Source organism: Mustela putorius, unplaced genomic scaffold, assembly GCF_011764305.1.
Source record: "Mustela putorius furo isolate JIRA1106 unplaced genomic scaffold, ASM1176430v1.1 tig00003909_pilon_pilon_pilon, whole genome shotgun sequence".
Taxonomy (NCBI): Eukaryota; Metazoa; Chordata; class Mammalia; order Carnivora; family Mustelidae; genus Mustela; species Mustela putorius.
The window spans coordinates 19,388,799-19,404,396 of NW_025422057.1; the positions used below are offsets into that span (position 1 = coordinate 19,388,799).

At 40.9% G+C, this 15,598-nt stretch overlaps 1 protein-coding gene and 1 pseudogene across 1 annotated transcript in view; both read right to left on the reverse strand.

The window, feature by feature from the left end:
- Positions 1 to 15,598, reverse strand: part of LOC106006978 — a 33,837-nt gene that overhangs the window by 12,701 nt on the left and 5,538 nt on the right. The gene's annotated exons all lie outside the window — the stretch shown is intronic.
- LOC123388708 lies at positions 8,978 to 13,631 on the reverse strand (annotated as a pseudogene).

The following is a 15,598-nucleotide window of genomic DNA, read 5'->3' on the forward strand; positions in this document are numbered from 1 at the left end:
TAACGCCAGTTTCTGAGAGGCAGAGAGTTGGAGAGTTGGCAACAGACTTGCTATGTGTGGCTTGGGCTCAACATTCTGGAGGAATATTGCCTCTCTCAGGTTCCGAGAGCCCTCCCTATGTTACCTATTAAGTGGGTTCAGGGCAAGAATACTGGGTAAGTCAAGAGGTATCTACAGAAAATACTAATGTGGTAATTAGCTTCAGCAAAGAGAAAAACAATGTGCATACTTTTCAAGAGGGGTCATACTATAAACTTCGTAAGAGCATGATATTGTCTGGAAACTCTTAGAAGGAGACCAGGCCACAGAGAAGAGGACTGGCACAAACCAGTGAGAACAGAGCTGAATGCTGGCTCACTTGGTTTCTATCCCTGTACCCAGCCAGCTTTGGCAGAAGGAAGACGGAGCAGAAGCAAGCAGCAGATATGGGAGTGATGCCGTAGCAAAGGCCTCCCTACAAAGTTAAAGATGATTCACACCCGTTCAACTGTGAGAGTCAAACCTCTCTGTGGGTTCCACCTTCCTGGTTTGAGTTGGTCTCTAAGTTCAGAGAGAATCATTTCCCATCATGGTGGATCTGAAATTAGTAATGCTGATGAGCTGAAAATGATTTCAAACAAAAGATATTTTGGAAAAATTTAGGTCTTGTTTTGGAAAATGAGTTGCTTAATCCCATTTGTGAGTCTATGGGACAGGCTCATAAAAGGGCCTACTAAATCTAGCTTAGAAGCAAAGGACCCAGGAATATGAACGGTGGGCATAGTACTATTGAACAATAAGTGGTATAAAAAGAAAAAGTGTAGTCCTATAGTTGAAAAGAGTATAAAAATAGTTTCACTGAAAAAGACTGCACTCCCAAGTTTAAGCGAGCTGGCCTACCCATGTCTCATGATCATACAAGAAGGTGGTCACCTAAGGAGATGAATCATTTAGCTCGAGTGATCATTGTGGTGGGAAAATAAGCCCATTTATGCTTCAGCAACCTCAAGTCTCCTTACCTAAGCATGTGTGCAAAGTCCCTCTCCTTGGGCTTTTCCCCCAAGTTTTCTGCTTTTTTTCAACATGGACAGTTTTATCTTGGGAAAGTTTATCACGGCAAAGAAGATCTGAGTGGCTAAAAAATGGATAGGATCTGTATAGATAATCAATTCAGACTCTGTTTCACTCAGGCATTCACATATTCAACAAACATCAAGCATCTACTATATGCCATGTTCTGGAGACTTACAGATGAGTAAGACCTGATCCTAAAGGAAAATCAATGGTGAGAATATAGTGGAACACGAGCTATAACAGAGGTAAATAAGCACAAGATACCATGATATCAAAAAGGAGGAGCATGAATGGGGTGCCTGGGTGGCTCGGTTGGTCGGCTAAGCACTGAACTCTTGGTTTGGGCTTGGGTCATGATTTCAGGGTCATGAGATTGAGCCTGCTTCAAGCACTGTGCTCAGGATGGAGTCTGCTTGAGATTCTCTCCCTCTCCCTCTGCCCTCCCCGCTGCTCGCTCATGCTTGCTCTTAAATAAATAAATAAATAAATAAAATCTTTAGAAAAATGGAGGAGCATAGGAATATCCAATTCTGTTGAGAAAAGGAGTAAGGGAAGGTTTACAAGAGGAGGTGATCTTTGAGGTGGGGGTTGAAGGATGAGTACAGGTTAGCCAGAGAAATGAAAAACGAAAAACCTCCCCCACACCACACACAAAAGATCAACATTGGTAAAGACACAGAGGTCTGATACCATGGCTCAAACAGAGAACTGCAAATGATTTGATATGACTAAGGCTGGAGATTTCAGCAGGACCCAGATCTTACAGGACTTTGTAGGTCATGCTAAGGTAAAGAAAGTTTATTTCCAAAGGGATGGAAAACCACTGGAAGATTTTATACTGGAAAGTGACATGATAAGAACCGGGACTTAAAATGAAAATTCTGGCAGCTAAAAGAAGAACGAACAGATGACACCGTAGGGGGCTTCCAGGCCATAACTAATAAAGGATTGAATTAAAACAGGTGCCGTGCAGTGGGGAAGAGGTTTGAGCAATATAATGGTGTAACAGTCAGAATCTAGGTCTCATAGAGGTAAAGAAAAGAAAGGATGAGTCTTCTCTCTTACAGGAGTGTTGCAGGTAGCATTACTTCTTGAAAAAGGAAGTATAAGGGAAGGAGTAACTCTGGAGAAAAGGTAAGTTCCATTTTAGAAATGTGTACGACCTCTGGGTCACCCCGGTAATCATCAGTTGATACTTGTTTATTTATTTTTAAAGATTTATTCATTTATCTTAGAGAGAAGGAGAAAGCGAGCTCATGAGTTGGAGGGAGGAGCAGAGGGGGAGACTCCCCAAGCAGACTCCCCACTGAGGAGAGTGCCTAGCGCTGAACTTGATCCCACAACCCATGAGATCATGACCTGAGCCAAAACCAAGAGTTGGGACACTCAACCGACTGAGCCACCCAGGGGCCCCATGATCAGCTGATATTTAAAAACAGGTTTTCTTGGGGCGCCTGGGTGGCTCAGCTGGTTAAGTGTCTGCTTTTGGCTCAGTCATGATGCCAGGTTCCTGGGGTCGAAGCCCTGCGTCAGGCTCCCTGCTCAAGCATGGAGCGTGCTTCTCCCTCTCCTCCCGACTTGTGCTCTCTCTGTTGCTATCTCTATTTCTCTTTCTCAAAAAAAATAAATAAACAAAATCTTTTAAAAAGTCTTCTCAGTAAAAACGGTATTGTAGAGAATGGCATTTGTATTGGCTGTGAGTAGTGGAACTGTCTTGTGTAGTATTTTATTCCATGGCTTAAAAGAGCCTGGCACACAGTAGGTGCTCCACAAATAAAGATTTTATTTATTTGACAGAGAGGAGAGGGAGAGAGCACAAGCAAGGGGAGTGGCATGCAGAGGGGGAAGGAGAAGTAGGCTCCCTGCAGAGCAGGGGAAGCCCAAAGTGGGACTTAAACCCAGGAACCCAGGATCATGACCTGACCCAAAGGCAGTTGCTTAACCAACTGAGTCACACAGGCGCCCTCCATAAATATTTTTAAGGACCTTTAATTCTTAGCAGTTTTTTTTTTAAATTAATTTATTTATTTTCAGCATAACAGTATTCATTATTTTTCTTAGCAGTTTAAGTAATTTAATGTGTCTAGTTTTGGTTTGTTTTACTCATTTTTAATTTTTTTAAGATTTTAATTCAATTTTATTTTTAACTAATTTATTCTGCCTGGGGTTTACTTAGCAGCTTGAATCTATAATTTCAAGTCTTTTTGCCAAATTTAGAAAAATTTTAGCCACTATTTTATAATAAAAAAATTTCTGGGGGCACCTGGGTAGCTCAGTGGGTTAAAGCCTCTGCCTCCGGCTCAGGTCCCAGGGTCCTGGGATTGAGACCCCGCACCCAGCTCTCCACTCTCTGCAAGGCAAGGAGCCAGTTTGCTTCCTCCTCTCTCTCTGCCTGCCTCTCTGCCTACCTGTGATCTCTGTCAAATAAATAAATAAAGTCTTTTCTTAAAAAATTCTGAACTATTTTCTCTCTCATCTTCTTTGGAGATTATAGTTATACCTATGCTAGAACTTTTCTTAAACATTTTTAAATTTTTTTATTAACATGTAATGTATTATTAGCCCCATGGGTACAGGTCAGTAAATCACCAGGTTTACACACTTCAGAGCGCTCACCATACATAGCACATACCTTCCCCAATGTCCATAACTTCACCACCCTCCCCCTACTCCCCTACCCCCAGCAACATTCAGCTTGTTTTGTGAGATTAAGAGTCTCTTATGGTTCGTCTCCCTCCCAATCCCATCTTGTTTCATTTATTCTTTTCCTACCCCCAAACCCCCCACGTTGCCTCTCAACTTCCTCATATCAGGGAGATCATATGATAATTTTCTTTCTATGACTGACTTATTTTGCTATATGCTAGAACTTTTGATACTGACTCAAGTCACTGAAGTGCTCCTAATTTTTCTTCACCTTTTTTCTCATCTTCAGTTTTGATCATTTCTATTGATCTACCTTCAGGCTCACTGACCTTCTATCCAATATCCAATCATTTGGTAAGCTTATTAAGTGAATTTTTTATTCCTGATATTAAATTTTTCACTTCTAGAATGTTTCCCTTTTTGCAGTTTCTTTCCCTCTGCTAATAGTTTCCTGTTTGTTCATTATGAACATATTTTTGTTCGTGTCCTTGAACAGTTATAATAGCTAGTTTAAAATAATTGTGTCTTAATTCTGATTTCTGCATCATCTTAGGATCAATTTCCATCTATTTCTTTTCTCTTGATTATGGGTAACATTTTTCTGCTTTTTTGACTGTCTAGTAATTTTGGATTGTGCTAGCACATTGCAAATGGTGCATTGTAGAGATTATGGTTTTTGTTATGTTATGCTTTGAATTTATTTTTACTGAAGAGTTAAGTTGGTTACTAAATTTTTCTCCTCTGTAGTGGGCAAGGGTTGAAATTTCCATTCAGTTCTTTTATCATTAGTTGGGCTGACTGAAAGTCTTCCCCACATGTGTGTAGTTCAGAGATCAGAGATTAGGTAAACTCAATGTACACATTCTGGAACCTCTCCTCTGCAATTCTCTCCTTTCTAGGATACCCCACAACACTATCATTTTCCAGTTGCAATAACCTCAAACTCTGTCTGTTAATTCCTCAAATAAATTCATCAGAACTGTGGGTTTCTATCCATATTCTAGCTGCCCCAGCATGACGCTGACAGGTGCTTGCCCTTAGGCAGAAAGCCATTTAAAAAAAAAACAAAAAAAACAAGAAACTCATCTAGTGCCATTCTCTACTAAGTCTCAACTCTTCTCTAGTTTCTAGTTTGGTTTCTCTTTAATACCTTTAGGTAATTGTTTTTTCCTCTAGAGTTTAAAATTATTATTTGCAAAAGGGTTAATCCAATATAAACTACTCTACTATTAACAGATATGGAATTCCAAGACCCAAAAAGTATTTCTTGAATAAATTCAAGTACCTAATGTATAACTGCATTCTAATCTCTAATAGACACTATCACTTGACCTAGTCCAAATTAAACTACTCTCAATACTATCTCTTCCACCTCTAGCAAACTTGTTCTTCCCCAAATTACTATATTATATATATGTGATACATATAAATATCACATATATATATGGAAATACTATCATCCAAAAATCACCAAGGCCCTTTAAGTCTTAAAGACAGAGAGCTACTCTGCAGTCCTCCCCTTAATCTTTGCAATATTTGACACCGTCCTTACAGAAACTCCTTTTGTAGCTTCCATGACATTATTCTCTCTTGGATTTCTTCCCTTGGGCTGGTGGAACCTTTGCCCATTTTATAGGTTCTTGTTCTAATGGTTCTAGAGGTGATTGATCATCTTCTTGGCATTTCCACCTAAACGTGTAATAGGCCTTTCAAACTCAACATGTACCAGACTGGAACATTCTCATTCCAGAGTCTTTGCATTTTCTGTTCCCTCTGCATGGAATGACACACCACTAAATATCCACATGGTTCACAGTTATTACTCCCTTCAGGTGTCAACTGCAAAGTTAATTTTTAAATGAGGTTTTCCTGACAATTTGCTATACAATAAATACAACCTGCCCCTTCCTTTTGCACTATGTTTCCCTTTCTTTTCCTTTATTTTTCTCCATGGAACTTATCACCACATACATGTCATAGATCTACTTTTAAAACTGTTGCTATCAGGGCGCCTAGGTGGCTCAGTGGGTTAAAGCCTCTGCCTTCGGCTCAGGTCATGATCCCAGGGTCCTGGGATCGATCCCTGCACCAGGCTCTCTGCTCAGTGAGGAGCCTGCTTCCCCCTATCTCTCTGCCTGCCTCTCTGCCTCCTTGTGATCACTGTCTGTCAAATAAATAAATAAAACATTAAAAAAAAAAAACTGTTGCTATCAGTCTCGCCTCCCTGGAATGTAAGCTCCATGAGGGTAAGGCCTTATCACTGCTAAATCCCTAGCATTGAGAAAAGTGACTAGGATGGAGTAGGTGTTCAATAAACATTTGTTAAGTAAACATTGAAGCTACTTGACCAGAAGAGAGTGAGAAGAAGCATGGGTGAGGAAGGAACACGAGCATGCACAAGCTGGGTGGTAGAACAAGAGCCTATAAAACAGACTAGCAGGCAAGGGAAGGAAACTCAAGAGAGAATAAGGTCCCAGAAGCCAAAAGAGGAGTTTCCAAGGAAGGTGCCAAATATTGCAAAGATCAGATGAGGCAAGAACTGCGGAGTGGCTGTCTGTCTGGCATTCATGACTTATGGGTGACAGCTACTTCAGTGATGTGGCCAAAGAGAAAACCAGACCACAGTGGGAGGCAGTAGCAGCAAATAGAAACATACGGAGAAAGGGCAAGCAGGCAAGCAAGGCCGAAGCTTCAGGAACAAGAGGTTAATGATAAAAGAAAGTTGAGAAATGAACACAGCTCAGCTGGAGGGGTTTGCCTTAGATGGAAGGAAGATCTTGCCCTTTGACTCTGAGATGCTAGGAAGGAGAAGATGGGTTTGTTTGATGTACAGAGTCAGGCTGGTGCATATGGTTGTATGGGCTATGTCCCATCTGAGGACCATTGACTGAGGAGGACATTCTGCTCTCCAAGTTATTAAGCCCTGACATGGGGCTATGTTAGCACCTTGAATTAATGTAGTACAGAGCCATGCCTCTGAGGTGTTGCGTACCCTTTTCTAAAGTTTACAAAGGAGGCCTTGTATAGAACTTACATGTTTTAATATGAACATACATATTAAACTTTATATATTAAATATTACAGGTATAGTGGAAGCCTCTTGCCTACTACTTCTCTGGCTGCAATGCCCCTTCTTCTTCCCCAGATAAAATCACCATCCTGAATTTGGTTGTTTTGATTCCCATGCCTGATCTTACACTTTTACTATACATGTGTTCCCATAAACAATGTATTTTTGCATGGCTTTAAATTTTGTATTAGTGGTCTCCTACTATACATATTACTCCGTAATTTATTTTTGCTGAATATTTACCTATATTGCGAGTTATCCATGTTGATACATGTACCTTTAGTTTACTTTCATTAGTTTCACGAATATTTATTCATCCACTGACTAAATAAATCTTCCACTTTTTTTCTCCATTTCTGTTGGTAGACATAAAGGTTACTCTTTTTAAGGTTTCTGTTTTTAAAACCAAAGCCGCAATCAATTTTATGTATCTCCTTATTACATATCGAGAGCTTCTCTCAGAGCGGAATTGTTGGTCTGTGAGGGGTGCCAACTTGCTCTCCCTATGGATAGGGTAACATGTCCTGGCATCAACCAGGCATGAGTGTTACCGTTTTCTGTTTTTTTTTTTTTCTTTTCAGAATTTTAAATTTTCTCCCATTTAATGGGTTATAGTTTTTGTTGACATATTCCTGATTATGCACAAGTTTGAGTAGATCTCATATGCTTATTGGCTATTTGGGGTCCTTTCTTTTGTAAATTTTTTGTTCATATCCTTTTCCTTCCCTTCTCCTCCTTATTTTCACTTTTCTTAATGAGATATGGGGGTGTTTATTTGGTTTTTGAATTCCGGTTACTGATTCTTTTTTTTTTTTTTTTTTTTTTTTTTTTTTTTTTTTTAAAGATTTTATTTATTTATTTGACAGAGAGAAATCACAAGTAGATGGAGAGGCAGGCAGAGAGAGAGAGAGGGAAGCAGGGTCTCCGCTGAGCAGAGAGCCCCATGCGGGACTCGATCCCAGGACTCTGAGATCATGACCTGAGCCGAAGGCAGCGGCTTAACCCACTGAGCCACCCAGGCGCCCCCCGGTTACTGATTCTTTAATGCAAATGTCTTCTTGTGCTTTGTGGCTTGTCTTTAATTTTTTTAATGATGCTTTTGGCTGTGTACACATTATATTTTAATATATTTTTTCAATCTTTTCGAGGATGAATCAATACAAATAATTTTTAGGGGTGTGTGCTGGAGGCGGACGGTATCAAAGGAAATTCTTGCCAAGGGACATTTCTTTTCTCTGTAAAGTCAAAGTAGAAGTCAACTTTGAAGAGAAAACTGTGGAGTCCCTGAGGTTCCCCCTGTAGCTGACATGGATAAATTGAGTCCACAGCAAATGCCCAGATCTAGGAGTTGGCTGGGGCAGGGTGGTAGGGGATGAGACAGGATTTCTTACAAAGAACCTTGCTTTACTAGAGCTTACCATCAGAGGACTAATACAGGTTAGACTGTGTTACCCCGATATACTTCCTTAGAAACTCAGAGGAAGGAGAGATGAAGGCAGGATCGAGTTAATTATATAAGGACTGGATTAATCAGGGAAGTCCATACGTCAACTTTCTTGACCTGCTATCAACCTAAGAATCCCAAATGAAACAAAGATAAGGAAATGGGGGCTGACCGAAGTTAAGGTCTCCCAGCTAGTGAGAGGCAGAAAGCACTCGAGAACGATAGCTCCCAGATCCAGGGTGCTCCACCTGCCAGGCGAAGCATGTTGACACGGCCTCTTATGATCATAAAATAGAAGTGTGAGAGTGAAGCAAAGGAAAAGCCAAGTAAGACAAAAGAGAATTCAATTGCAACCAAAGAGGCCCAAGACCATTTAATCTGCATTCACAAACTGTTAGATGCAGTTATTATATTCACATCCACTTGTTTGTCTTATGAGGCTACAGGTAGATACGTTATCCTCATCTTTTTTTTCAGTTGGGACAGAAAAAGGTAAAGTGACTTGACCCAGAACACTTTATAAGTTATAGCAAAATAGAGTCAATAAACATGGGCTCCGTGGTCAATACTTTTTTCTTCATGAACCACAAGATAAACAGCCATGTGTGTCTAAAAATTATAATTTGTACAATTACTATAATTTCTATAATTTTAGAAATTATAAGTTAGAAATTATAGATTTATAATTTAGAAATTATAAATAAATTTATAATTTATAATTTATAAATAAATTTAAAATTTATAGAAATTACTACAAAGTCACTTTCTTGTTTCAGATTCCTTAGTTTTATTCTTCCATTGACTGTCAGGTTAACTGGTTCTAATTCCCTCTGCTTGTGGAGAAAGCATCAACTTAGGCAGCTGATGAGTAACATGGAAAAAAAATAAACCAGAGCCACATTGCTCATAATCAAGCTACTATAGTCCTGTTTTTCCTATCTGTATCTTCATCAACAAACATGAATGTAGAAATCGCCTCCAACTGCCTGCGGAGACACATCATTAATTAGGATCAATCAAAAGTTCTCTCCAGCCAGAAAATGCTTCAAAACTTTAACTCCTTTTATGTTACTATAGTAATAGCCTTATGAAGAAACTAGCATTTTCTGCCTGTGTCAGAGAAATATCATAGCAGTAATCACAAGAAATCCTTAAAATATTCTCCGAAGTAAAACAAATGCCCACTGCCATTGAATGTTGGCTTCCTCCTTGTTCTCAAGATGGAATTCTACTCATGCCAGGCACACCTGGTCCCTTGGGTAGGATGCCTTCAGGAGCTCTGTGCTAAACCACTAGTCTAGATATAAAAATACTAAGGGAGCAGAAGAAGGAGGCAAGGATTTACCTGCTAGTGAAGCTGGTAAACAATCACCAATGCCCTTTCAAAACTAGGTCTTTAAAGGTATTCTCCTGGACAGGGAAGTGAGGGAAGGCTTGTGATGTGGACCAGAGCCTAGCAGCAAAGCAGTAAGGCATGAAAGTGCAGGGCAGGTTTGTACATGGGTACCACTGTGTGGTCAGTGTCCAGGATGAGAAGCAGACTGTGACCATATCACCAATGGCCTTGTAGGGTGAGCTAACAAGTTGGGATTTTACAGGTAGGTGTGGGCACACTCAGACTGGTATTTCCAGAAGACCAATCTGGCAGCCAAGTGTGGGAGATGAATCTTAAGGAAGGAGCCCCATTCTTGTGCTACTGCATCAGGCTGGGAGAGACAATGATGGCAGCCTGGGCTGCAGCACTAGAGTCGAGATGAGGGGATACATCCAAAACACATCTGGGGGAAGAATTAGTGAAATGACTACAAGGGGGAGAAAGGAGTTCTTTTAGCTGAAATTAGAAAGAAAATTGGTAAGATCACCAGTGTCAGAGAATACAGAAGAGGAAGTCAGGCCAAAAATGAAAAGTTCAAAAATTTTTAAAACTTCTTTATAACAGTCAATCATTTTCCACCTAGGAAGTGTCTATTTTCAGGTAAACAAAAATTATTCCTTCTTTATAAAAGTTACCGTAATGGTTTTTTTGTTTATAAAATTCATGCTTAATGGCTTTTGATGTGTTAGAGTAAATAATCACCAATTGTGCCCCCCCAAATTTGGGAAATTCTTCAACAGAAGAAATGCCTAATCTGTGTATCTGAGATGCTTATGCATGAGCAAGCTCTCCTACAGCATAATATATATATGATAGCATCTATACATTAGTGGCTCTCTATACACACACACACACACACACACACACACAATCAGAAATCGATTTAAAACAACATGATATCATCTGCAGGAAGTGCCAAAGCATTTTTTCCATTAGCTTTTAATGTGAGGAAAACAAAATGAGAAGGTGACATTGTTTCATGGTTTCTTTCTTTTCTTTCTTTTTTTTTTTTAAGGAAAAACTATCCCTTATTTATTTCTTAAAACTGAACCACTAGAAAGTATATCACAGCCTTGAAACACCAAGCATAGACTATATTATCACTTCAAAGAATAAGTTGGTAAAAACAACAAGGTCCTAATCAAAATGATAAGGTGCTGGAGCTGGGGCAGGAATGCTGCTTGCTGCAAAGGCCCTTGGCAAAGTGGTATTTGGTAATGGTGGGGAGGATGTCCCTCTTTTGCTTTAAAGGAATCATGGCTCACAGGAGTTGCTTGTTCTTCCCCCTTTGACTTTCCTATTGTGAAGGGATTGTCTTGATAGGGCTCTGTTATTTGAGGGGGCTAAATAATACTGAGTTCAGGCTTTCATTCCATTCTGTTCTATAAAAACCAGGTTCTTCCAAATCTGGTACTTAGTAACTCTCTTAATTAAGAAGAAATGCCTCCTTCAATGCTCACTTCCTGGATACTGGTATACAGTGCAATCAAAACCCCTTTCCCTTCAAGGGAGAGTATGAACTACTGCAAGATTTTTGTCCTGTGGCTCTGCTGCAGAGAGCCCCGGGGCCCATCACAGCAGCCAGTGAGAGGAAGGGCTGCTTGCCATACCCAGTCTAACGTCACCTCTCATGTTTTTGCAGGGTCTCCTGAAAAATGTAATGTGTATTTCAAGAAATATATATACATTATCTTGATGGCGTTAAACATATACCTATGAGGAACTGTTCAAAGTTCTTACCAAAACTACCTCTCCCAACTCCACACCTTAAATCAACTTCAATCCCTTATATAATAACAAAACTAAGCAAAACAAAGGGCTAGAAACCTTTTTTTTCCCTTCTAAATTAGTGACCTCATAGATTTTGTTTTACAACTTACAGAAAATGATTTGGTGATCCTTCTGGTAAACAGGAGGTTGGCAACAAACAGAAACACCTCTGTTCACACACCACCAGATCAGAGGCAGTTTAGGAGAAGCTATCAGCCTGCTCATACCTGTGTACGAATAAGAATCTGGTACCTTGAAGGTCTCTGGCTTCTAGGCCACATCCCTGGCCTAGGAGATCCCTAGTGCCAGGACAAGCATGTGAAATTTAAGCTACTAAAAACCGTTCTGTACTATCTTTGACCAAAATTTCAGCACCAGTTTTTTCCCATTTCATTTTCTAGGGTTCAACAAAGGAGCCAGTGTCCAGAAAGAAGTGACACATGCCTCAAACTTGATACCACCCTTAATTTCTTCATGGACGTCACTTAAAAGGCCAAAACTCCCAATTCTCTTTTTAAATAGATTCCTGCTGTCAACCCTGATGGCCAATTGCAAAGACTTCTATTTCCCAATGGATAAGAGACTTCTTCATCTTCTTGGTCACGGTCGGGATGGGTGCATATGGTCATCCCCACACAAGTCTCCAGCTGCCACTTCACCTGAAGCTCTTTACTTCCTGCATCTATTGAATCTTTGGCTTTGTCATCGCAATGCATGGTGCACTGCACCAGATGGTCCTGGGACTTCTCCAGCTGGGCCTGGGCTAGAGGTGCACAGCAGTGCTCACTGCACTGGTGCACCTAGCTGCATGGACGCCTGGCTGTCCTCACAGCACTGGGACTGCACCGGAACAGAAGGCCCCGCATCATCCAGATGTTCTCTCTCTCCAGACTCTTCACCATGGAGTCTTCTGCCTCCCGCACCCAGAGCTGCTGCAGCTCTCTCACGGGGACCCCACATGACACCCGCTTTGTACCAGTGTCCTCATGGACTCCAGCACTCAGGCCCTCCTGTTTCACAGTTTCTAATTCAGGTAGCTTCGGCAAGAGAGGCATCAGAGATGCCTAAAAATAGGGGTGATATAGAGAAAGTACACCTTCTTCCCTATGGTGGTGCACTGCCCATTCAGGACTCAGGAGCTCATTCACCCGGAACTAGGGCATGTTGATGGCTGACAGTTTTCACCTGAAATATTTTCTGTCCCCTTCACAGGGGCAGCCCACATCTGTTGCCTGATCTTTTGTGGTTGGGTGGGTATAAAGTCCAGGCACCCTTCACTTAAGGGGTAGAGGGTCTTTAAAGAGCCGTTCAGCTCCAGAGCTCCTGTAGGAATGGCTGAAGACTTGGCTGCAGCCGTGACGCAGCTGCTTTTCTCTCTGCCCAGCCCCGCTCCTGTCACTCTCAGGGGTAATGTTCCCAAGGGCACTGCCCAATAAACTTCTTCATGGAAATCTGAGTCCTTTTCCCAGGAACCCCAGCCTATGGCACCTACCAGGACCACACAAAGCCTTCCATGAGCACTAATTACACAGAATGAAGAGTGTCACTATAAAAGCACATACTAAATGCACTGGGTCTTGTACAAAATGAGCCATGCTCCCTACCTATATTTTAGCTTATGTTCTAAAACCAACAACACAGAGATGTTGTAAACAGCACACAAGTGATCTAAAGGACTTCGGATATGAAGTTATTTTACTGAAAGAATCCTAGCAAGAACAAATGAAAACATGTACATTAAAACCAACAGCAGGTGACTAGCAGTTCACCTGTTAGATACTATAAACTATCATTTTTTCCCTCTGGTTGTTGGTTTTTTCCTCTTTCTTCTCCTGAAAAGCTGCTTGACAATGTTACTTCCCTAAGGCTCAAACACTGGAGGAGGTGAGTTGCCAGCACCAGCCTCCCCCACTCCTGCGCATGCGGTAATCGGATCAATGCCTGTGTCCCCACTGCCACCTAATGGATTCTTTGAGCATTGAAACCTCCATGGAATAGTACTTTTTTTCAACCGCTGACATTATGTCAATAAAATGGCTAAATGCGATCATATCAAGCTACGGGCCACTAGTTTTCATGGGGCAAATTCTGGGGCTTATTTTGGCTTCTGGGAAGAAGTTGTGTTAACTGTCTCCTTTTTCCTATTTACATCTGGGTTCGTAGACCTGAGCCACCCAGGTTGTTTGATGTAAGTATCCTCAAAAAAAGGGTGGGGGCTCCTGGGTGGCTCAGTTGGTTAAGTGTCTGCCTTCAGGTCATGATCTCAGGGTCCAGGGACTGGGCCCCATGTGGGGCTCCCTGCACAGCAGGGAGTCTGCTTCTCCCTCTCCCCAGCTCCCCTCTGCCGCCATGCTCATGCATGTTCTGTCTCTCTCTCTCTCAAAAGGAAAAAAAAAAAAAGATTGTTCTATTACCCACTGTGTATTGAAGGTGATATAGAATGTTCTAGGCTTTCCTAGAATGTTCCAGGTTTCTTCCATAACTAAGCTTTTTCTAAGATAGATAATCAATGTGAACAGGGGGGTGGGAAACAGATAAAGATGGTATTTTCAGGGACTGTGATGCAGATGAATCCAATAAACTCTGAGTTTAAGACCATCTTAAGACTACCACTAGAGACTGTTATATGAGAAAGCCAAAGAGGGCCAAAAAAAATGAAAAAAGCTCCTGTCACCACATCAGAGGACAAGGCCCATTGGACCTCTCCTGCATGTGGGGAAGTCAAAGTAATTCATTCTCATGCCTTCCTTCCTGGCCTTCAAAGAGCTCCTTTGACTGCTTTGGCCTCCACTGCCCACACCTTCCTGCTAGATCTTGACCCATACGGCTTTCTATAGCCTGTTGTTTCTGACAATCACATATGCTTCTGTGATCTCTCATATTACCTCTGAGCTGTTCCTAGAGACCCTCTCAATGATCTACCCCCACCATTTCTCTCTCTCTCTCACACACACACACACACACACACACGCTACCACCTAAAACCATTCTAGCTAGTTTCTGAATACTTTTCTCCATCTTTTTATTTTGAAAAATTTGAAACATACAGAAAAGTTGAAAGATTAGTAGAATGAACACATATATCTTCTACGATGACCATTAACATCTTGCCACATTTTAATTCCTTCTCTTCATACACACACATACACACACACACTTCTGTAAGTATACATATAGGTATCTACACACATACACATAAACATGTACACACACACGTTTATACACACACACAGCAGTCCCTTCTTATCTGCAGTTTCACTTTCCATGGTTTCAATTACCCGCAGTCAACAAGTACGTGATCCTCTCCTGAGGTATAGTCAAGAGAAGCCTGACACTGTGTCACAATGCCATGTCATTCACCTCACTTCATCTCATCGCACAGGTTATTTTATCATCTCACGTCCTCACAAGAGGGGGTGAGTGCAGTACAAGAAGATATTTTGAGAGACAGCAGTCAGGTAACTTTTATTATTGGGTATTGTTTGTTTTTTAAAGACTTTATTTGAGAGAGAGAATATGCATGCAGGTGCCAATGGAAAGCGCAGAGGGAGAGAGGGGGAGAGAGGGGTAGGGAGAGGAGAGAGAATCTCAAGCAGACTCCATGCTGAGCTGAGCCTGGAGCCCAATATGGCGCTCCATCTCATGCCCTTGATAGCATGACCTGAGCCAAAACCAAGAGTCAGATGCTTACCCAACTGAGCCACACAGGTGCCCCTATTATGGTATATTGTTACAGTTCTATTTTATTATTTATTACTTTTAATCTATTACTGTGCCTAATTTATAAATTAAACTTTTGTCATAGGTATGTCATAGATAGGAAAAAGTTGTATATATAGGGTTTGGTACTATTTACAGTTTCAGGCATCCACTGGGGGTCTTGGAACATATGCTCCCCCACAATGTAGATGAGGGGAGACTACTGTGTGTGTATATACACAGAAGGCCATCTATATACATATATATACACATATGTTCATCCTCACACCCATATGATTTTTATGAAATTTCACACAATTGTTTTGGCTGAACCATTTAAAGATAAATTACAGATGTATGCTACTTTATCCCTAAATACCTGAACAGGTCATTCTTCTAGCAACTTAAGTAAATTTCACACTCAATAAAGTTAACAATAATACAATACCATCTAATACCCAGTCCATATTCAAATTTTCTAAAGTATCCTCAAAATTTCTTTTATAGCTTTTTCAAACCAAGACCCAATCAAGATTTACTC